The following is a 23,806-nucleotide window of genomic DNA, read 5'->3' as shown; positions in this document are numbered from 1 at the left end:
TAAGTACTGGCCAAAGGAAGAAGGCTGCGGAGATGGAACTGTTTCCAGGAGAGTCTGAGGATTCCTCACATCAAGGTGTCCTCGTATGTAAATAGAATACGCTTAGAAGTAAAATTTAGTAAAAGCAATCCAGTCCAAACACTCTCTCCTATGTTGCCTGAAATCTCAACATTTGAAGATGTATTGGGGTTAAGAAGCAAAAAAACAAAAACAAAAGCAAAATAAACCATAAAACTCATCCATAATAACATGGGTTACCAGACAATCACACACCTTGTGAGTTTTCAAAAAAGAAAGTAATTTGGTTTAGCAAATGACAGTACGTTTTGGTGTTGAGATGATAACTTTTTGACTGGGATAAGTGTTAGGGAGAAGGTAAAGGAGACTGGGAATTTGGGGATGGGTGGTGGAGGGGTAGAGAAAACCAAAATCCACTGTGAGGGATGGATATGATGACCCTGTTTTGCAAAATAAAAATCAGTATTCATGGATGAACAGAGGACAGAGGATTTTTGAACTGGCACAGGAACCAAACACCTGAGACATATGGAGGCCATAAGTACTTTGTTGGTGAGCAGACCTGGAAAGAGCATCACCATGGGCACCAAGCGGCAACCATTGGGCAGCAGGAGGGCTGTGGACAGCGGTTTCAGGAAGCAGTTCACCTTCATGGCCATTAATCCAGGGCCAGTTAAGCAGCTGCTTTCTTCTCTCCTGAACCCAAGTGCAGATGTGATTTATTTCTTATCACACAGAGACAGGGACCACTGTTTTTCTCAGCATCCCCAGTGCCTTACCCAATGTCTAGTAATAAGCACTCAAGAATGAAGGTTGGGGCTTCCCTGGTGGCGCAGTGGTTGAGAGTCCGCCTGCCGATGCAGGGGACACGGGTTCGTGCCCCGGTCCGGGAGGATCCCACATGCCACGGAGCGGCTGGGCCCGTGAGCCGTGGCCGCTGAGCCTGCGCGTCCGGAGCCTGTGCTCCGCAGCGGGAGAGGCCACAACGGTGAGAGGCCCACGTACCGCAAAAAAAAAAAGTGAAGGTTGCTGGACAGTCTCCCCATCAAATGTCCAGCCTGCAAGTGCTGCTGCTTGAAGTACTGTGGTGAGAGCCTTGGCTGGCTGGCTGTCCAGGACATTCTGACTCCCAGGGATCCTCACGGGACTAGAGGAGGAGCCCACAGGCATGCTTATGCCGGCTAGAGTCCCATTTAAATGGATCCACAGGGTTCCAAGATCTGACAAATGATCACTGGCTTTGCTATCAACCTCATACAGTTTACCTGAATCACAGTGGCAGTCTAATACTTCCACTTTCTTGCTAAAAAAGAGCACGGCTGATCCCTCAGGTCTCATCTTTCATATCTGTAAAAGTAGGAGGGGAAAAAAGCCCCAAACAAAACAAAAACAAGCTGCTATAAAGCCATAGCTACAGCTTATTAGGTTTAATTTTACACACCAGTGACCCTGGATACCTAGTATTCGATCCCCCAGTGGCCCCAGCTGACCCCAATTAATATCTGGGCGCACACACACACCTGTGCTTTCTGTGAGTCAACATATTAATAAGGCTTTGCATTCATGCTAAACTCCAGATAAATGAACTGGATTCAGTCCTAGGGATGAGCTCTGGTAATGATTAAAGGTTACACAAAAAAGTTTAGGAAACATTTTGCTTCCATAGGACACACACTGCAAAACTATGGATTGCCGTTTGTCATTAGCTTTAAACAATTATTTAGCATGAACTCTTTTGTTCAGGAGGGTAGTTCTTATTCCTGCCACCAAAGTAAGATTGGCCCTCCTTTACTATGTTAGGTCCTCCACATAGTAACTTGCATGAATGAGAACAAGCAGGGCCGTAACGAGGATGGAGGAGCGCAAATACTGATTTGCTTGCCCATTAGCCAAAACACATATTGTGAGAACAGCACCTCAATCCCTCTTTCCCCCACTTTCGGTTCATATGATTTGGATTTCTGCTCCTGTCACTTTCCCCCAGGTTCCAGGCCTGGTAGATAACCCAGAACTGGTCAGTTGGGGAATTCCATTCCCAATAACGATAGGGATTAGCCCGAAGCACAAGACAGGCCAGTAGAATCCCTTCAGGACTATTTAAGAAAGCAGAGAACAAAGAATCCTGCTGGTCCTAAAGTCAGGACAACCCCATGACTATTTTGTTAAATAAACAAATAAACTGATTTTGAGGGTGGAGGTCTAAAGCCAGTATGAGCTGGGTTTCTTTAACTTTTTCCTTAAAACGTCTGAACAAGGTGAAGGTCAGTCTACTGGAATTTTACTTCTGATTTAGTCTATCTGAACGAGAGCATTTCATATGAATGGGCTACACAGCCTTAAGATGTCTCCAATGATCCTGCCCCTTAGTAGTCACAGTCTGGTGTAATCCCATCCTCTTCAGTGTGGGCTGAGCTGGTGACTACCCTCTAATGAACAGAAGGCAAGAGTGATGGGTTGTCAGTTCCAAGATTAAGTTACAGAGACTGTGGCTTTTGTCTGGCATGCCCTTTCACGCTCTCTCTCAGCTCACTTGCTCTAAGGGAAACCAGCTGCCATTTTTGAGCCACCTAATAGATGGCCCACTCGGGGAAAAAACTACTGTCTCCAATCAACAGCCTGCAGGGACCTGAGACGACAGCCCCGTGAATGGGCTTGGAAGGGGATCCTCACCTAGTCCAGCCTATGCCTTGATTGCAGCTTTCTGAGACACAGTGCGCCCAAGGACCCAGCTGATGCACAAGATTTCCAACCCACCTGAACTATGATATAATAAATGTCTGTTGTTTTAAGCTGCTATATTTGGGGATAATCTGTCACGTAGCCATAGAGAACTAATAGAATGGAATTAACCCCAAATAGATTAACAATAAAGTACTCATCCTTTTCCTCTTTGTTATGTTTCCCGGGACAAGTCTCGATTTATAAAAAGTACTTCATTTAGAAGACTTTAAAAATGTCGTTTCAATGATTTCAAGTGCACAGCATAATTCTATTAGGTTGATAAAATATCGTATTTGAGCAGTAAGATTCTTTAAGAGACTGACAATTGAAACTCCATTCTAGCGTACAGTAATCTGTTCAACAAATACACTTCACGCATCTGTTATGTTGCAGGCGCAGGAGGATAAACAGGGCAGGGTAGTCTGTTTCAACAGATCTCCAAGTCCATTCAGGAAAGGAGAAAAGCCCAGAAGAATCAAGAGGAGTGCCACTACTCACTCACTGTGTGACACGGCACAGTCATTTAATTTTCCACTATTTTCTTTTCTCTCATCTATAAAGTAGGGAATAACATAACAACAGCTAATTTATCGACTCATAAGATTGCTAGAAGGACCACAAAGTAAAATGTACGTAAAATTACTGTAAAATTCTGAAATATAAAAGTATAATTACTGCGTGCTTACTATCAAAACTACAATATTCAGGCTTTACTACAAAATAGACAAGAATGATCCATAATTAATTTTTTGTTTACTAGCATGCAAAATTTCTTTTCTATTAACTATTGAAACATGTCTTTAAATTTGAAATTTGCACTCGAAAGTTGCTTGGTCTTGATCATTCTTTCCAAAACCATGCAATGTGAATTACTTTTCCCTTGAATTTAAATTTCTCATACTTTCATTTATATTTATTCTCTGTGAGAAAACAGTTATTGTAATTGTTTTAAAAACTGAGTGAAAATTACAAAGAACATGAAAATTCTAAACATTTTGGTCAATTAATGATTCTTGTAAGCAAAAAAGTTCCATTCTATAAAAAAAGAGACAAAATTTTCTTTGATGTTAAATTTAAACAATATCTAGAGCTACCATTTAGAATCAATTACATGTTCTCATTACTTCTATTGCCTTTCTTCACTAAAACCTCCTCTGATATACTCTGATTTATTAGATCGACATTTTGAGGTCACTGAAAAACACTTTTTCAAATTTTCAATATGCGCTTGCACTTCATTATTTTAGTCCAAATAGCCAGTCCGTTAATAAAAATGCATTGGTAAGAACAATTGACTCCATTTTAAGGAAAAGATATCAATAATAAACTGCTTTGAACTGAGGCAATCAATGGTTATTGAATTCTCGACTCCAAACTAATATTTCCAGCTACACAGGTCCTTGAGACTCAAGGTGGCCACTTTGCTTTTAATGAACAAAGTCAAAATCATGAATTGAAATACTACGACATTAACAGAATACATTGCCTCAGAAAAATTTTAGCCTCGAGCCATCATAAACTGCTACGTATCTTTCCAGTAGGCCTAAATATTAAGATATACATCAAAGTTGTAGACAAGTCCCTTGGAATCCACTATTCTTGTTGTCTACATTTTGGTGTGAAAAAAGAAAATTGAACATTTATTAAGCTCTAACTATGGGCTAGCCCAGGTGCAGAGGGAATACAAAGATAAAGTATGAAGTAGATGAAGTAGATAAAATATAATTGAAAAATGTAGAGAAGGTAGGGTGAGGAATGATTTTGAGCTTCTTATTTTGGACGAATTTTTACAGGACTGTGCCTTTAAAAGAAAGAAGGAAGGTGGGACAAACGTGTGGGGTGGGAGATAAGGTACAGGTTTCAGTTTAGGAAATGCTGAAATCTGAGGTGATGGAGTATCCAGATGACAGTTGGCAGTGTGATCTCATTCGTGCCATCTAAACTACAAAGAAGACGGAGACGGAGATTGCCCAGGAAGAGTTTACAAGAGGGGGGAGAGCAAAAAAGCCAGGAAAAGGGGGAGCAGAAATAGGTGATGACCAACTGCCAAATGCTACAGAAAGATCAACAACATTAAGGAGTTTTAAAGGCTGCTAAATATACATTCAGGAGGTCACTCATGTTCTTCGCTGGATCACTTTCAGAGAAGTGGCAGGTGTGGAATGCAGAGGACCCTGAGGCATCCATCAGTCTAATATCAACTGAGCACCTTCTTTGTGCTTTGGGGATGACAAAGTCCAAGCTATATATGTAGAATATTTTGTTGTTGTAAAAGATATTTGGGAGGTGGGGGGAGGTGGGGAAGCAGAGTCAAGAAAACTGAGAAGTAGTCTATGTCTTTGGTTGAGAGTGTGTTTAGGGAGGGGAAGCACAGGTTGGGGCTTCAGAAGAGAGGTACAGGGCTTCCCTGGTGGCGCAGTGGTTGAGAGTCCTGCTGCCGATGCAGGGGACACAGGTTCGTGTCCCGGTCCGGGAAGATGCCACATGCCGCGGAGTGGCTGGGCCTGTGAGCCATGGCCGCTGAGCCTGCGCGTCTGGAGCCTGTGCTCCCCAACGGGAGAGCGGGAGAGGCCACAACAGTGAGAGGCCCTAATTGCTTGCGGAAAGGGTAAGAGAGTGGCTAGAGATAAAGAAAGACTGATGACTAGTGTTGAAAGCCCAGCTAAGGCTGGAACTCATCAAGTTGTAATGCAGCCAACCTCCATGGCTGTACAGTCTTTTTCCTCCAACAATGTCAGTGACCTGAGAGCAGGAGTAAAGACCACAGATGGTTTGGTGTCACTAAGACCAAGCACTGTCAGGCACGTAAGGCTGCAGTCCAGGGGAGACAGATACTAAAGGGGAACTGGACCCCTAATGAAAGAATGAGAAGTCAGCAACATTCTGACAGGTGGAGGGGACAGGTAGGGACTGAAGGGCCTGGTGAGTTTAACATTCAGGTTTGATGGTGAAGGAGAGGTTGAAAAGGGGGATTTAATGAGATTTATGAAATAAGAGGATATAAAAATAGAGAGAAAACGTGATATTATTAAAAGTTACCCAGTGTCTTAACAATTCAAAATAGCTGATCACCTTAAAAAATGATACACTTCCCTATAACTTTTCACTATATAACTTAAAATTTATACTTTGCTTTTAACATTACATAATTCTAAGTAATATCAGGTCATTTCTGAGGTTTGCTGTTATATTTCAAACTAAGAGATTCCTGTCAAGTTAATAAAGTATTTTAATTTCTAATGACTTGGGAAACTTGCAACTTAAAGGAAAAAAACAATTAAGTAAAAAACAGAAAACTTCCAAGTGAAAAAAAAAAGAATAAGCAGCTAATTATTTGAGACATTTACAAAACCCCAAGGATAATACTTTGATAAAGTCAAGCTCAGGGCTTCCCTGGTGGCGCAGTGGTTGGGGGTCCACCTGCCAATGTGGGGGGCGCGGGTTCGTGCCCCAGTCCGGGAGGATCCCACATGCTGTGGAGCGGCTGGGCCCGTGAGCCATGGCCGCTGGGCCTGCGCGTCCGGAGCCTGTGCTCCACAGCGGGGGAGGCCGCAGTGGTGAGAGGCCCGCGAACCAAAAAAAAAATAAAGGCAAGCTCAAACTGGATGATATAAATGATGTAACCTGGCACTGAGAGTTCCTTGATCACCATTGTCAAGTATCAGAATATTACCCATTCCTAAAATTTATACCTTATAGTAAATAACTTCACTCTACTTGATTAATATTTCCCATCAGCAAACTTTACAGCTGAGTATTTTATCTGGGTGGGATATGATTCATGTGTGACTTAGTAATAGAGAAAATAAAGAAAGAAAACTAGTTCCTATATCATTTTCTAACTCTCATAAATTCCAGGATTTATTTGGAACCCCAAAGAGAACTCTTTGTTTTTATGACAGATTTATACCCATATTCACATTTTTGTTCATACAGATGCACTGGTTTTGGACAGTTTAACTTTTAATAATCTGCATTTTAGGTAGCACAGACACAACATGCATTCATATTCAGATGACCAAACGTGTTCCAGCCCTCCTGCTGTCACTTCTATGTTTCTGTGGGATTATGAACAAGGTTTAGTCAAGGACCCCAGCCTAGATTGGATATGTTTGCTCACTTTGGTGATTGTAAGTTTTCATCTAATCCAAATATGCTGTGAATTATATACATCATTTCCTAATTTTAGATTCAGTGGGGAAGAATACACACACATACACACACACACACACACACACACACCTCACAAAGTTACACCAGAATGTAATACGGCAAATTAACCTGTTCAAAGCACAACTGATTTCAAAATGATTGAATGAACAGGATTGAGGAGAAAATTTACCTTGTTACAAAAACAGTCATAACAGCAGTTGCTTTTGCTGTCTTTTTACCTTTGGAGACTTGGAATTATGTCCAAGATGACCCAGGAGTTCATCAACCTATCAAAAGGGTAGAGGTTCCTATCACAACAGCATCCTCAAACAGCACCACGGGGGACGAAGGCACACAGCATAGCAGTTGGGAGATGGGATGCACTTGGCTCCGCTCTCAGCACACAGTAACTGCTTAATGAATATTCGCTAATAACATCCAACAGCTCAGATAATTAAGCTCATTTGACCCTAGCTTTATGGAAAATAAGGATGATAATATCTGTCTCACAGATAATGTCTTCTTCAATTTGTGAAAATGAATAACTCATGTAAGTGCTTAGCACAGGGCCCAGCATGCACTAACCCCAGAAGACCAAGCCTCAAGAAGTGTGTAACAAGTGTATGTTGAAAAAAAAGAAGGTAAGTCTATAAAATATTATAAAATACAAACATTTCTTTTCCCCTTATATTTTCTTCGCATTTAGATTCTCTTAAAAATTTGTTGTAAGAGCTGTACTATCTTATGCTACGTGGAGTTATAGAGGGGCAGTATCAGAATTACAGATAGGGCAAATGCAAATTCTTCCCACCAAAGAGTATTATTTTCTAAACTTCCTAATCATTATGGATATATGAATAAGTTACTATAAAATAATACGGTGGGTGTCTGTGGGTGGCTCATGGGAATTAGTCTCCAGATTTTTAAGCAAGAAACATCTACTGATGGCCCAGAATGTGGCAGGCAGCCAGGCACTGTCCTAGGTGCTGGAATATAAAGAGTGGTACTCACAGGAGAGACATACAGACATATACAAAGTGACAGACTAAGTAAGGCATCATTTGTATATAAAGGTGCCCCCAGATCTAACCCTTGGGATTGGGGTGGGGTGGAGACTCACTTGAAGACAATCTTTGACTCAATGGGAAAGGTTTAGAGAAAGATAAGACTAAAAATACACCAAGTTAAGAGACTTAAATACTTAGATCAGTCCTATTCTTAGCAGACTATGTGCCCCCGAGTTAAATATTTTCTCTCTTTAAGCCTTAAAAAACAATTACTGAGCAAATTCCTATGCTGTTAAGAATATTCATCATATGTAGCATCAGAGAGCCAGATTAGAAGATCCCAATAGTTTTTCTTTGCTCTAAGTTTCCTTTTATGCCTGAGCATCTTCCAAATGGTTCTAAATACACCACTACACAAACATTTTGAGGTTTTAAAGAATGAAAGAGGTGCCCGTCCCTGTAAGTCATGAAAACTTGGTATTGGTAGAAAAACTGAGCCATAAACAGTAGTTCTTAGGTGCTTGGAATTCCCCAACTCTACTCCAATAATGAAAGGCCACTGTAAATCCATAAAGTGGAAATTTATAACCAGCAGCTGAGCACCTGTATTTCTCACCATGAATTTTGACAGCTGCTCCCTTAAAAGTGATCATGATTCTAGGCAGGGTGAAACTCACTGAGCAAAGTAAGTTCATATTCATGTCTTCAAAATACTTGAAGAAATTAATTTTTTCCACACGTTAATATTTTTTGCCCATCACAGTTTATAAAAACAATGTTGCAGGGAGACCTTCAAGATGGCGGAGAAGTAAGATGTGGAGATCACCTTCCTCCCCACTGATACATCAAAAATACATCTACATGTGCAACAACTCCTACAGAACACCTACTGAACACTGGCAGAAGACCTGAGACCTCCCAAAAGGCAAGAAACTCCCCACATACCTGGGTAGGGCAAAAGAAAAAAGAAAAAACAGAGACAAAGAATAGGGACGGGACCTGCACCAGTGGGAGGGAGCCGTGAAGGAGAGAAAGTTTCCACACACTAGGAAGCCCCTTCGCGGGCAGAGACTGCGGGGGGTGGAGGGGGGAAGCTTTGGAGCCACGGAGGAGAGCGCAGCAACAGGGGTGTGGAGGGTAAAGCGGAGAGATTCCCGCAAGGAGGATCGGTGCCGACCAGCACTCACCAGCCCGAGAGGCTTGTCTGCCCACCCGCCGGGGTAGGCGAGGCTGGGAGCTGAGGCTCCGGCTTCGGTTGGAGCGCAGGTAGAGGACTGGGGTTGGCGGCGTGAACACAGCCTGAAGGGGGCTAATGCGCCACGGCTAGACGGGACGGAATCCAGGAAAAAGTCTAGAGCTGCCGAAGAGGCAAGAGACTTTTTCTTCCCTCTTTGTTTCCTGGTGCGCAACAAGAGGGGATTCAGAGCACTGCCTAAATGAGCTCCAGAGACGGGCACCAGCTGTGGCTATCAGCGCGGACCCCAGAGACAGGCATGAGATGCTAAGGCTGCTGCTGCAGCCACCAAGAAGCCTGTGTGCGAGCACAGGTCACTGTGCACACCTCCCCTCCCGAGAGCCTGTACAGCCTGCCACTGTCAGGTTCCCGGGATCCAGGGACAACTTCCCCGGGAGAACACATGGCACGCCTCAGGCTGGAGCAACGTCACGCCAGCCTCTGCCGCGGCAGGGCCGCCCCGCACTCCGTGCCCCTCCCTCCCCACCCCCGGCCTGAGTGAGCCAGAGCCCCCGAATCAGCGGCTCCTTTAACCCCGTCCTGTCTGAGCGAAGAACAGACGCCCTCAGGCGACCTACACGCAGAGGCGGGGCCAAATCCAAAGCTGACCCCCGGGAGCTGTGAGAACAAAGAAGAGAAAGGGAAATCTCTCCCAGCAGCCTCAGGAGCAGCGGATTAAATCTCCACAATCAACTTGATGTACCCTGCATCTGTGGAATACCTGAATAGACAACGAATTGAGAAGGTGGACTTTGGGAGCAACAGTAGACTTGGGGTTTGCTTTCTGCATCTAATTTGTTTCTGGTTTTATGTTTATCTTAGTTTAGTATTTAGAGCTTATTATCACTGGTAGATTTGTTTATTCATTTGGTTGTTCTTTTCCTTTTATATATATATTTTTTTCCTTTTTCTCTTTTTGTGAGTGTTTACGTGTATGCTTATTTGTGTGATTTTGTCTGTATAGCTTTCCTTTTACCATTTGTCCTAGGGTTCTGTCTGTCCATTTTCTTTATTTTTTGGTACTGTTTTTAGCACTTGTTATCATTGGTGGATTTGCTTTTGGTTTGGTTGCTCTCTTCTTTCTTTCTTTTCTTTTTTTTATTACTTTTTAAATTTTTAATAATTTTTTTATTTTATTAACATTGTTTATTTTACTATATTTTATTTTTTCTTTTTTTTTCTTTCTCTCTTTTCTTCTGAGCCGTGTGGCTGACAGGGTCTTGATGCTCCAGCCAGGTGTCAGGCCTGAGCCTCTGAGGTGGGACAGAGCCGAGTTCAGGACATCGTTCCACCACAGACCTCCCAGCTCCACGTAATATCAAATGGCGAAAGCTCTCTCAGCGATCTCCATCTCAATGCTAAGATAGAGCTCCACTCAACAAATATCAAGCTACAGTACTGAACACCCTATGCCAAACAGCTAGCAAGACAGGAACACAACTCAACCCATTAGCAGAGAGGCTGCCTAAAATCATAGTAAGTTCACAGACACCCCAGAACACACCACTGGATGCAGTCCTGCCCACCAGAAAGACAAGATCCAGCTTCATCCACCAGAACACAGGCACCAGTCCCCTCCACCAGGAAGCCTACACAACCCACTGAACTAACCATAGCCACTGGGGGCAGACACCAAAAACAACGGGAACTACGAACCGGCAGCCTGCAAAAAGCAGACCCCAAACACAGTAAGTTAAGCAAAATGAGAAGACAGAGAAATACACATCAGATAAAGCAGCAAGGTAAAAACCCACCAGACCAAACAAATGAGGAGGAAATAGGCAGTCTACCTGAAAAAGAATTCAGAGTAATGATAATAGAGATGATCCCAAATCTTGGAAATAGAATGCAGAAAATACAAGAAACATTTAACAAGGACCTAGACGAACTAAAGAGCAAACAGTGATGAACACCACAATAAATGAAATTAAAAATTCTCTAGAAGGAATCAATAGCAGAATAACTGAGGCAGAAGAACGCATAAGTGACCTGTAAGATAAAACAGTGGAAATAACCACTGCAGAGAAAAATAAGGAAAAAAGAATGAAAAGAATTGAGGGCAGTCTCAGAGACCTCAGGGACAACATTCAACGCACCAACATTCAAAGTTTAGGGGTCCCAGAAGAAGAAGAGAAAAAAAACGGACTGAGAAAATATTTGAAGAGATGATAGTTGAAAACTTCCCTAATAAGGGAAAGGAAATAGTCAATCAAGCCCAGGAAGTGCAGAGAGTCCCATACAGGATAAATCCAAGGAGAAAGACACCGACACATATATTAATCAAACTATCAAAAATTAAATACAAAGAAAAAATATTAAAAGCAGCAAGGGAAACGCAACAATTAACATACAAGGGAATCCCCATAAGGTTAACAGCTGACCTTTCAGCAGAAACTCTGCAAGCCAGAAGGGAGTGGCAGGACACATTTAAAGTGATGAAAGGGAAAAACCTAAAACCAAGATTACTCTACCCAGCAAGAATCTCATTCAGATTTGATGGAGAAATTAAAACCTTTACAGACAAGCAAAAGCTAAGAGAATTCAGTACCACCAAACCAGCTTTACAACAAAAGCTAAAGGAACATCTCTAGGCAGGAAACAAAAGAGAAGGAAAAGACCTACAATAATAAACCCAAAACATTTAAGAAAATGGTAATAGGAACATACATATAGATAACTACCTTAAATGTAAATGGATTAAATGCTCCAACCAAAAGACACAGATTGGCTGAATGGATACAAAAACAAGACCCGTATATATGCTGTTTATACAAGACACCCACTTCAGACCTAGGGACACATACAGACTGAAAGTGAGGGAATGGTAAAAGATATTCCACGCAAATGGAAATCAAAAGAAAATGGTCGTACCGCAAAAAAAAAAAAAAGTAGGCATAGAGGGAACTTACCTCAACATAATAAAGGCCATATATGACAAACCCACAGCCAACATCATTCTCAATGGTGAAAAACTGAAAACATTTCCACTAAGATCAGGAACAAGACAAGGTTGCCCACCCTTCCCACTATTATTCAACATAGTTTTGGAAGTTTTAGCCACAGCAATCAGAGAAGAAAAAGAAATAAGAGGAATCCAAATCAGAAAAGAAGAAGTAAAACTGTCACTGTTTGCAGACGACATGATACTATACAGTGAGAATCCTAAAGATGCTACCAGAAAACTACTAGAGCTAATCAATGAAGTTGGTAAAGTTGCAGGATACAAAATTAATGCACAGAAATCTCTTGCATTCCTATACACTAGTGATGAAAAATCTGAAAGAGAGGTTAAGGAAACACTCCAAGTTACCATTGCCACAAAGAGTAAAATACCTAGGGATAAACCTACCTAAGGAGACATAAGACCTGTATGTAGAAAACTATAAGGAAATGATGAAAGAAATTAAAGATGATACAAACAGATTGAGAGATATACCATGTTCTTGGATTGGAAAGGGAGGGGGAGGGGTAAGCTGGAACAAAGTGAGCGAGTGGCACTGACATATATACACTACCAAATGTAAAACAGATACCTAGTGGGAAGCAGCCGCATAGCACAGGGAGATCAGCTCGGTGCTTTGTGTCCACCTAGAGGGGTGGGATAGGGAGGGTGGGAGGGGGACACAAGAGGGAGGGGATATGGGGATATATGTCTACATATAGCTGATTCACTTTGTTATAAAACAGAAACTAACAGCACTGTAAAGCAATTATACTCCTATAAAGATGTTAAAAAAAAATGTTAGCCACAACTGTGACTGCAAAACTCTCCACTGTGCTATTTGTTAACCTACATTCAATTTTTAGAATCAGCAAGATGCCACTGTTGGCTTCACGTTCTATACTGGTTACTTGTGACATTTAACCAGTGCATATGACATGTGCCTAGTTTTATCTCAAAAATGGGGCTTCACAAATCAAATATTTTCCACACCTGCAAACTGATGATTCACATACCACCACCAGCAGAAGAGCATCATGAAAACGTGTGACCAGCTCTGCAGTGATCAGAAGCACCTCTTTTCAAAAAGCGCTCATCACAGCATCAAAATCAGGCATAAGTTTTAAGTTTGCTGGTTTGACACATCTCCAGAAAAGCAATTCAGACAATCGCCAGAAAACAGCAAGATATTTTAAATCTTACACTGAATTTATTTCTAAATATAAAAAATACAAATAGTAACTGATCTGGAAAACAACAATATTCCAAGAAGCAATATAAAATTCCCTGGCTGTCTACTGCTAGTTAAATAATAAACAACAGAAATGTAAAGGGTCCAATTCTCCATAAAGCACAGAGACTGGCAATGCTATGGGCTGTAACGCAAAGACCGTGTACAACTCTGCTCACTCTGTGGAAAAAAATTCTTTGACATATAATCTTTCCTATAAAATGCACAAGCCATTATGTATCTATACCGTGGTGATTTTCAAAGACCAGGGAGAAGTGGGATATGTTTTTGAACAAGAAACTATAAAACAAGCATACATTTTAGTATCCTCTGATTACATGGCAAGTACACTTTTAGGTTAAGAAATGTGCTCAACGGATGTTTAGAATCAAGTGACACTAATCTAAAGGTAAAGCAAACTATTTTCTCATTCCTCCAAAACACTGCTGCCACTTTAGACATCCCTTAGCTTGGCAGAAGTCTTCTAACAGAAGACTCCTATACATGAAAGGCAACTGCAGCCCTACGTTTTCCAACAAAATTAAGGTTTTCTCCACTAACTACCCCTCCTTTGGCCACAGCCATACTTTACCTGTTAGTGAAATATTGCAAAGGCCTTCAAGGGTCAGGCGTAGCTTGAAATCTAGGGAAAAATGCATTCGCAATTCCAAACAACTGATTTTACAAATGAAGGCTAAGGAAACAGCTCATTCAGAAGATGTCACTGCAAGCGCTGTATGAAAATGAATAAACACATTTCTAATACTGGAGGGTTTTATGCTCTGGCTCCTATGCAGATTATCACAAAGTGGCTCTGTCTCTTCAGCCCAAACATCTAGTTCTCAAAGAGAGATCACCTTAGCTAAGACACGCACCCCCTTTACTACCTCTAAAACTCTAGCCTGTAAAACTGTGATTTTCTCCACTGTACCCAACACACTTTCTTTATTTTCTGTTCCCCTGTTAGATTTCTGGTTCCAGTAAAGCAAGGACCTTCTCTGTCTTCTGTACCACCCAATCCCTGGCACCTAGAATGACGCCTGGCATGTGAAGAATCTCATCAAGTATTTGCTGAATGAATAAAAATGATGGGGTGCTTACCATAAATTGTCTTCCTATTCTTGGTAGGGTAGGGAAGTAAAGGAGAAAATTCAAGCATTATACTCTACCTTAAATATTACTTAATTTAAATAAATAAATTTAAAATGACTTAATTATGATAATCTGTTTAGCCATAATATTTTGGACTCAGTTCAGGCAGTTTCTAGAACAGAGATCTGCAAAGGTATATTAGTATATTAAGTAATACACTTCAAAGGTATATTAGTGTGTTAACTGAAGTCCAACTCAATTTCTACAAAACTATAGTCCTAAGTGCTGATATTTAGTTCAAATCTACTGACCCAAAGGGCTCAGTTCTATGGTTCAATGTTTCAGAAAAGCTTCTTGGCTCTAAGCTTATGTAACAGTTGATGAGATATCGGAGTGGAATTCTAACACTTCAAATAAAAAAGGCACATAATCAATTCTGTTATATATTCTAAAATACCACTGGGAGTGTTTCCCTCTGGCCTCATGGTGAATCATTCTGTATTCCATATTTGATTTGCTTGTTTTCTGAGTTGGGACTTAACAAACACTTCTTGATTGAGCTAATGCCTAGGACATTCCATAGTGGAAAATAAACTCTGATTGCTCATTTGGGAGCTGCTAAAACAAAAACAAAAACCTTACATATATTCATTTGAGTGCCTACCACTCTATCTTTTTAAAAATCGATTTAATGATTTCTAAGTAACTTTACAGAACTGTGCAACCATTATCACAGTCTAATTTTTAAAACATTTCTATCACCCCATCAGGAAACCTTGTGCCCGTCTGCATCAGTACATGGTCTTTTGAGTCTAGCTTTTTCATTTAGCATGTTTTGAGGTTCTTCCATGTTGCAGCACATACTAGCCCCCCCCTTTCTAAACTCATTTAGAAGTTGCTTTCTCTCCAGGACACCACAACCTAATAAAAATCCAACTTTTGAATCCTAACACCTATTTTGAGTTGCATTTCCCTTTGCATAATCAACTTGCAATTAATCTTTTATATCAGCATTATAAGAAATTAATCAAATGGGCAATCCATTCAGTACTCATTACGAATTCCCTCATTAAGGTATCCACAGCATTGCTTCCTCTATCTGTTGACACTCTCTCTTACATCATTAGAATTGTATGTTTAACCAATTTTCCTCATTTGGTCCCAAGAATAGTCAGCATAAGACAGAGTCAAAAGACCACTCTTTCTTACCAAGGTCATCTAGTCCCACGATTCATCCATCAAATGTATACACACATCTTGCAAATCTCTTGGATCCTACCCACTTTCCACAATTCCAACTTCCATATTTCAAGCTGCCTCCTTCCAGTTCTCCTTGGACATCTTCCTGGCAACACAGTGTGTCGAATATACTTTTTTCTGTTCATACCTATGTTTTCCCACAACTGCCGTATCTGCCCTTTGATTTATGTCTCTACCTCTAATCCCTTTTATACACTAATACCATACTAATCTCCCTAAAGTACAGCTCTTTGCTGGCTCTACCTCTACTTGAAAACCTACAACAGTGCCCCAGTGCCTGCACGATGAATGTAAGCTCCTTAGCCTGCCATGCATAACTATCCATTGTGCTTTACTTAATGCCTTTATGAATAAGGCTTTCTTCTATTAACATTTACTAAGTGCTCACTATGTGTCAAGCACTTAGGGCTGTATTATGTCATTCAATTCACCATAACCCACACTAAGAGATGAGTCGTTATTGACCCCATTTCACAGATGAGGAAACTGAGGCACAGACAGATTTACTTGCCAAGTTCACTTATCAATGATTCCAACTCAGGTAGTCTCACCCAGGTCCCACATCCTTAACCAGCAGGACACAGCCTGCCTGGACAAATAGGTATTGCCTTAGGGTTAAGAAAGGGTGTTGTTTTTGACCTCACAAATATCTATATAAGTCCCGTGTGTGAGTTGGGCGTTGTGCACTCTCTCTCTCATGCACACACATGCACACGCACACACGCACACGCACGTACACACACACGCGTGTCCTCTCGGGAGACTCACTGTCCTGTACTTGGTATTCTACAGCACCTAGTTTTAGGGCATATACTGATGAGAAAGAATTGTCTTGTGTGTATCCAAACCCTCTTTTATACATCTATAGATACTGGCAGCAGAACTCCAGTGAGATATGGATAGGGAAGTTGTGTGGCCCCCTCTCAAACAAGATTTAACTCTGAACAGAAAGTGAGGGCAGAGAATGTTAAATGCACAGCAGTATGTTGCTAGGTGAAGTCATGTCTTCTGCTCAGATCTGTCTACTGGCCATCTCCCTCCTCCAGCTGCTTTGGCTGCGTGATGCGTGTCGAATATACGCTCTAAATACTGTATCTAGATCTGTCAATGGAGGTCTAGATGGAGACCTCTGTCAATGGAGACCTGTCAATGGAAACCTGTCAATGGAGACCTCTCTGAGGTCTCTGGTCCTCTGCACTGGGATGGAGTACCCTCACTTTACAAATAAGAAACTGAAGAAGCATAGAGATCCACATGATTCCTCTAAAGTCACAGAGTTCCTTAATCCCATTAAGAAAATTACTCTTTTGGAGGGTAGGAAGTTTAATTGAAAGAATCTAGTTTCTACCTCTGGCACTTATCTCTATCGATGAGAATACCAAACAATAATATTTTCCAAATTTAAAAAACTACCGGGCTTCCCTGGTGGCGCAGTGGTTGAGAGTTCGCCTGCCAATGCAGGGGACACGGGTTCGTGCCCCGGTCCGGGAGGATTCCCACATGCCGCGGAGCGGCTGGGCCCGTGAGCCATGGCCGCTGAGCCTGCGCGTCCGGAGCCTGTGCTCCACAACGGGAGAGGCCCGTGTACCACAAAAAAAAAAAACAAAAAACTACCCACACGATCAAATTAGAAACGACCTGATCTGAGTTCCAGTTTTGGTTCTGGTCCTTTCTAGCTATGTGAAATTCAATGTGGGCAGCCCTAGAGACCCCAACGTCTGGACTGGTGACTACAAAGCTGTGAGGGGGGGACTTCCCCGGTGGCACAGAGGTTAAGACTCCACACTCCCAATGCAGAGGGCCCGGGTTCGATCCTTGGTCAGGGAACTACATCCCACATGCTGCAGCTAAGAGTTTGCATGCCACAACTAAAAAGATCCCACATGCCACAATGAAGATCCCACAGTCTGTAACTAAGGAGCCCGCCTGCCACAACTAAGACCCGGCATCAATCAATCAATCAATAAAATATTAAAAAAAAAAAAAAGCTAACCTTTAAAAAAAAAAAAAACTGTGAGAGGTCTCTTGATCTTTTATTCTCATCTCTTTTACATATTGACTTGATTCTCTCCTTTTCCAGACTGTTTTTTTCCATGTGATAAAGGGCACTGAGTTTAATTTGCAAGCTCCCAGAGGAGCGCTCTCATTGACACAGCTTGGTTTATGTGTCCATTGCCAGACCAATCACCATAGCCGAGGCAATGGTATAATTTAATTATGTCGGTTTTGATTAATCAATAATGACCAAGTTGGAATAGAAACAGGAATATTTTAAATATGAGAATTGTTCCTCCCAGGGGGAAAAAAGATTTTCAAGGCAGACAAATAGATGTCCACTACATCATGCAAACACAAAGCACAGTATGTATTTCTCATTAAATAAATGGGAGATTTGGTGACCTTTAAGAAATTTTAAAAAGAAAAATTACCAAATGGATGTAGGTACAATGCAGAGCTCTTCTGGGTTTGTGTAGTTAAAACAAAAATAGCATTGAAGGAATTACTCACCTCCACATACCATATGTTATGTCGGTAAAAGAATAATGTGAAGAGAGGGGAGGCGTGAAATCTTATTGCACATTAAATATAACAGAGTCTATGTTTATCTGGGTCAAGATAAAATTTTGAGCTTATTACTGTATTTGTTGGAATATGCAAACAACTTAACATAAAATTTAGAGTTTGTTTAAAAGAGACTTAGGCTTATTCAATGACTTGTGTGGTCTGGAAATGAATGTGTTCATACTGGAAGGATATAAATAAAAGCTGGAGGTCCATATAGCACGGATGCTGAGAAAGAACTTCCTATATGAAACAGCAGGGTTCCCTAACTGAACTCCAAGGATCCTCCTAATTCTAATATTCCTGATAGACTTATGCCACTTTAAGTCTCTTGAAGGGATATTCGTTGGCAGAAGTGGCTGTATATGCAAACCACAGAGCAAATGGGAGGTGATACAAAAAATATTGTTGGCTGGTTTTTGAGTCAGTGACAATCACTGTTACTAGCATCATCTATAAATAAGACACCAAGTTAATTTCACCTTCAATATTATATTAGGAGTTAGTTTTTGTTCAAGAGTTTAGTTTAAGATAAGAGGACCCACTGCTCAAAAGAATAAAGCCACCAACAAGGGAAATTAAAATTCTAATTCATTTGTAGATGGATCCGAGCCCTTAAATATCGGAAGTCATCGGAGAACTAAAAGATGAGTGTGGAATAAAGGATGGAGGACCGGACTCTATCAGGTCCGCCTTGAGGATCAGTGGGGGCTTGCATCAGCCACTTACCTTGTTTGTATCCTACTTTATTCATCTAAAAAAAGACTCAGATTGGACAAATGGATTCTAAGGTCCCTTTCAACTTTAATATTCCTTTACACTATTCCATGTGGGAAAAAAGTACAGTTTGAGATAATGAAATTGATGACACAAAACACCCAGGCAAATGTAACATGGTAGCCAATCAATTTTCAACCAAACCATTATACTAGAGATGGAAAGCAATTCTTAGGAAAGAAAAATAAGCCGTGTAGTCATAAAACAAGCAAGTTTGCCCTATTTCTATATAACCGATGTCTCTCATTTGGGATTCTGTGAATCAAACTAAGTACAGCTAAGGTTTGAATCATTCAGTATCTCACATCCAAGACCTGCCACTTCGATGATCACTGTTTTTAACATAGAAATAAATGGCTTTTATGCTTGGAAACTTCAGATAGGTAAGGATGACCTATGAAATGTGCTGCCTTCTCTTCTTGCCTTCCTCCCTTCCTCTCCCTCACTCCCCCACCCTGTGATGGCTGTGTTCAGCTTTTGCACACAGAGGAGCAGGGACCAGCCATCTTTCCAAAGTGTAGGTGAAAGTTCTCACTCTATCCTTATGGCACGCTTATGAAGAGACATAATCCCAATTTGATGTCAATTCCAGGAAGCAGAGAGGATGTGGTTACATGAATTTACAAACAAACAAACTTGTAAAGGAAACTAGTGAGAAGAAATTACTTGAACTAATTACCCACAACAATTCCTAAAAATTCTCAAACTGAAAACACCCACTACCAAAATTGTTTTTCCTCTAAGAACAGTGTAGGACATCTTTCAATGAAATAAAAGAAAGTGAGCAGCCCTCTTAAAATGCATTTTGAACATCTCAGGCAATTTAAAGCCTGAATTGGCTAACTAGGGACTTTAGATGCAGACATTGTTTAATAAAGTAACTTAGCTAACAATGATTGTATGCACACACATCACAATTGTTGCTTAATACCTATTAGAATAGGCAAAGAACAACAAAAGAACAAAAAAAAATTGTAAATACAAATGCCCTATTTTCAAAAGACCTAAACCATATTCCTGTTCCCCCCTTTCTCTGGTTTTCCTGAAAGGACCTCAGTGGGAAAGGTGAATGGGTCGCTGAGGACTGCCCTGAGTAGCTTCACCACACAGCTCACACCTGCCTAAGTGAGTCAGGATGAAAGCAGAAAAGAGTGGCTACCTTGGAGGAACTCCATGCCTAATTCAAAGCCATTACACATGTGCAAAAAGGTGCCAGGGCCATAAGTGAAAGTGGTTCACATACTTTCACATTAGTAAGAGATAAACAAACTCCTCCTTTTCAAGTCATTCAATAACCATACCCTGCCTGGACTCAGGCAGGTCAGGATTTCTATCATGGATACGAACAGAGCTAAGAGAATACTTATAAAATGCACATTATCTGTCTTAGAACTTGAATATTATCCTATGTGATTAAATAAAAATATACACTGAAAACAGGATCAGAGGGCTTCCCTGGTGGCGCAGTGGTTGAGAGTCCGCCTGCCGATGCAGGGGACACGGGTTCATGCCCCGGTCCGGGAGGACCCCCCAGGCCGGGGAGCGGCTGGGCCCGTGAGCCATGGCCGCTGAGCCGGCGCGTCCGGAGCCTGTGCTCCGCAAGGGGAAAGGCCACAGCACTGAGAGGCCCGCGTACCGCAAAAAAAAAAAAAAACAGGATCAGAGGGCTTCCCTGGTGGCGCAGTGGTTGAGAGTCCGCCTGCCGATGCAGGGGACACGGGTTCATGCCCCGGTCCGGGAGGACCCCCCAGGCCGGGGAGCGGCTGGGCCCGTGAGCCATGGCCGCTGAGCCGGCGCGTCCGGAGCCTGTGCTCCGCAAGGGGAAAGGCCACAGCACTGAGAGGCCCGCGTACCGCAAAAAAAAAAAAAAACAGGATCAGAGGGCTTCCCTGGTGGCGCAGTGGTTGAGAGTCCGCCTGCCGATGCAGGGGACACGGGTTCATGCCCCGGTCCGGGAGGACCCCCCAGGCCGGGGAGCGGCTGGGCCCGTGAGCCATGGCCGCTGAGCCGGCGCGTCCGGAGCCTGTGCTCCGCAAGGGGAAAGGCCACAGCACTGAGAGGCCCGCGTACCGCAAAAAAAAAAAAAAAAAAGGCATTTTTATAACCCAGTATTTAAGGAACAACAAATAAAAGCAACAAATACCATAAAACTGAATTTCAGTACCCTTTTTGTTTTAGCTTTTTGTTGCAGTAAGGTTTATAAATCAGTTCTGTAATCAGTGCCAGGTTTTCTTAAGTAAAAATACCAAATGAATCATCCATGTGAGAATTTCAGAGTAAATGGTGATTTGGGGCAGATAAGATTACATAAAAGATGAGGTATAGGACTTAGCAACATGTTCAGAATTTCATAGGTTTATAAACATTCTCCAAAACTCCTGCATATTCAATGATAGATTACTAACTTAAAGGAACAGGAATGGTCCTACCAATGATTCCTGCCAGAAAAACCAATTCCCCATAACACAGGTGAATTTTTTAGTTTAAATCCCGGTTAAATTCCTTCAGCCAATACCTTTACCTGAATTGCTTTAGAAAGTAAAACAAAGTTTAAAATCATAGAGTCTTAGAACTTGAAAAATCTGAAGAAACAAATATCCCTCCTATCACATTTTAGGACACAAAACCCCAGAAAAGTGTGGTGATTTTCCCAAAACAATTGTTTAGTTTATTTAAACCCTAACTCTAGAATTATGAAAGGATAGATGAATGACGAAAGGAGATTTAAAAAAACCAAAGACAGTCATCCCATGCACAGTGACATTCATTAAGTCAACATAAAATCAGGGAAGATTTAAAATCAGTCTATCACCATGATCACTGCTCAAAGTCAGTTTTGATGGAGTTACAGAAAAATTATCCATTTTTAGGATAACTTCTCTTTCATACTATCAGACCCTACTGATATTTTCATTCAGGTTTTGGCACTTCATGAAATTATAAGCTGCGCTGTATTTCAGATGAAGAAAAGATGGTAAAATTTGAAACCAGAACCCTTACAATAGAAGAGACATTATCTAGGATAAAATTAAACAACAGCAAACACTCGAGAATGTACTAAAGGAGGGGCAGACTTATTGGGGACCTTTCTGGGAAGGTCTTTCTAAGCTCAGTCGTTCATTATTATACGTATAATGTCCTTGTGGTAATCTGAACCATCAGATAAATGGACAAAACAGAGAGGTAAGTTTCTTTCAAGAAAGGAACACCACAGGGAGAAAAATAATAATGACACTTCTGGTTTATCAATAGCACCATTAACTAAGATGTGAATGTCATCGGTAAATTTCACCGAGTTTTGAGTCTCAGTGTAATCTTTCTAAGCCATCTAGGGAAATGCAGGGCATAAAACTTCCAAATCATGCCAAAGGCTAATTAGAATAGATACCTTGTATATGTAATTAAATTCAACCATGTTAACTCTTTGAGGATTGGTCATCTTAAGGATGAGTCTCACCCTTACTATTTTTCAGCTGTAAAATACAGCTATTTTACACCTGTAAATTATAAGGGGATGTCTCTCCTACCCCATTCAGACAGGACCTGAAACGGAAGCCAAAAGATGCACTGGGAGGTCATTATGTTGTATGACGTGGCTTCTTTAAAAGCCCTGGCAATTTGACATTTGATGAAATGTCAAATCCCAAGTGTCAGAGCCCATTGTGACACCTTCTGTTTATTATGTAGCAGCTTGAAGTTGGAGATTCGATATGCATCTAACTCCAAAAGTTATATGTTACATAACGGGTACTTTCTGATAAATCATCGGGGAAAACATGTCCATTCTGCATCTAAAGCAAATGACTTTTGATGTTCAGTATCTTATCCTTAGCATGATCTTGACAAATCAGATAAAACATGATTCTCTTTAAGTTACTGCATTTAATGTATGAAGACTACTGTCTTTGATATGTAATTCTCCTAACCCTAGTTTAGGGCTACTTCTTAGATGTCTCCATAAATATTTCTCCTTGTGGGCACATTTTGTCAACTTATAAAGTACTTTTGTTGTTTTTAAATTCTTACCAAAACTAGTAGGATGCTGGAATTTGAGATTGTTTGCTTCTATCTGCACAAACACATCCAATACAAACCCAAGAAGGTGTGAATTTGACTCAGTATATATTGGTTGTAAGAAATATGTACAAGGAACACCAAAGTAACTAAAAGTTCCTAAGCTCCTTTTTTCTTTTCAGTCTCCAAGTTTTCAGAATTATGCATGCAAACTGACAGTATTTTCTGATGTGACACAAATCTTAATTAAATTCAATGGAAACTAAGTTCAGGAAACACAGATCGTCACTACAATAGAACAGATTACTCATGTGAAAGCATGATTCATGTAAAAGCATGATGAAAGAGAAACATCTCTAAAGCTCAGGAATTACTCTGTAAAAGCAACACAGCCATATTATTCAAGCAAATGTCAAAGAATTATAATCTTTCATTATTTTGTTATTGCCACCACGTGAATTTTCAACCCTCAACTTTCATCAATCACAACAGAATTTCTGGCATTTAGAACTAATTCTCATGGATTCCAATACCACGGAAATGGAATCTAAATTATTTATCAGTCTACACTCACAAGTTGTAAATGGTACATATTCATGGTTAAACATCAAAAGACCAGGATATATTAGTTTATAAAGATCCTTATTCAAGAAGATAAAAATAATTTTGTAAATGTGGAGCATGCATAACTGCCAGTATCCTCCATTTAGGACACCTCATAAACTATGCAGCTGCTTTCTCTCTGCACCCTTGGGTGTTTCTAGGCATTTTAAATCTATTAGGACAAGTCTAAACCT

Source organism: Neophocaena asiaeorientalis, unplaced genomic scaffold (genome assembly GCF_003031525.2).
Source record: "Neophocaena asiaeorientalis asiaeorientalis breed wild unplaced genomic scaffold, Neophocaena_asiaeorientalis_V1.1 scaffold134, whole genome shotgun sequence".
Taxonomy (NCBI): domain Eukaryota; kingdom Metazoa; phylum Chordata; class Mammalia; order Artiodactyla; family Phocoenidae; genus Neophocaena; species Neophocaena asiaeorientalis.
This window is presented reverse-complemented; position numbering follows the sequence as displayed.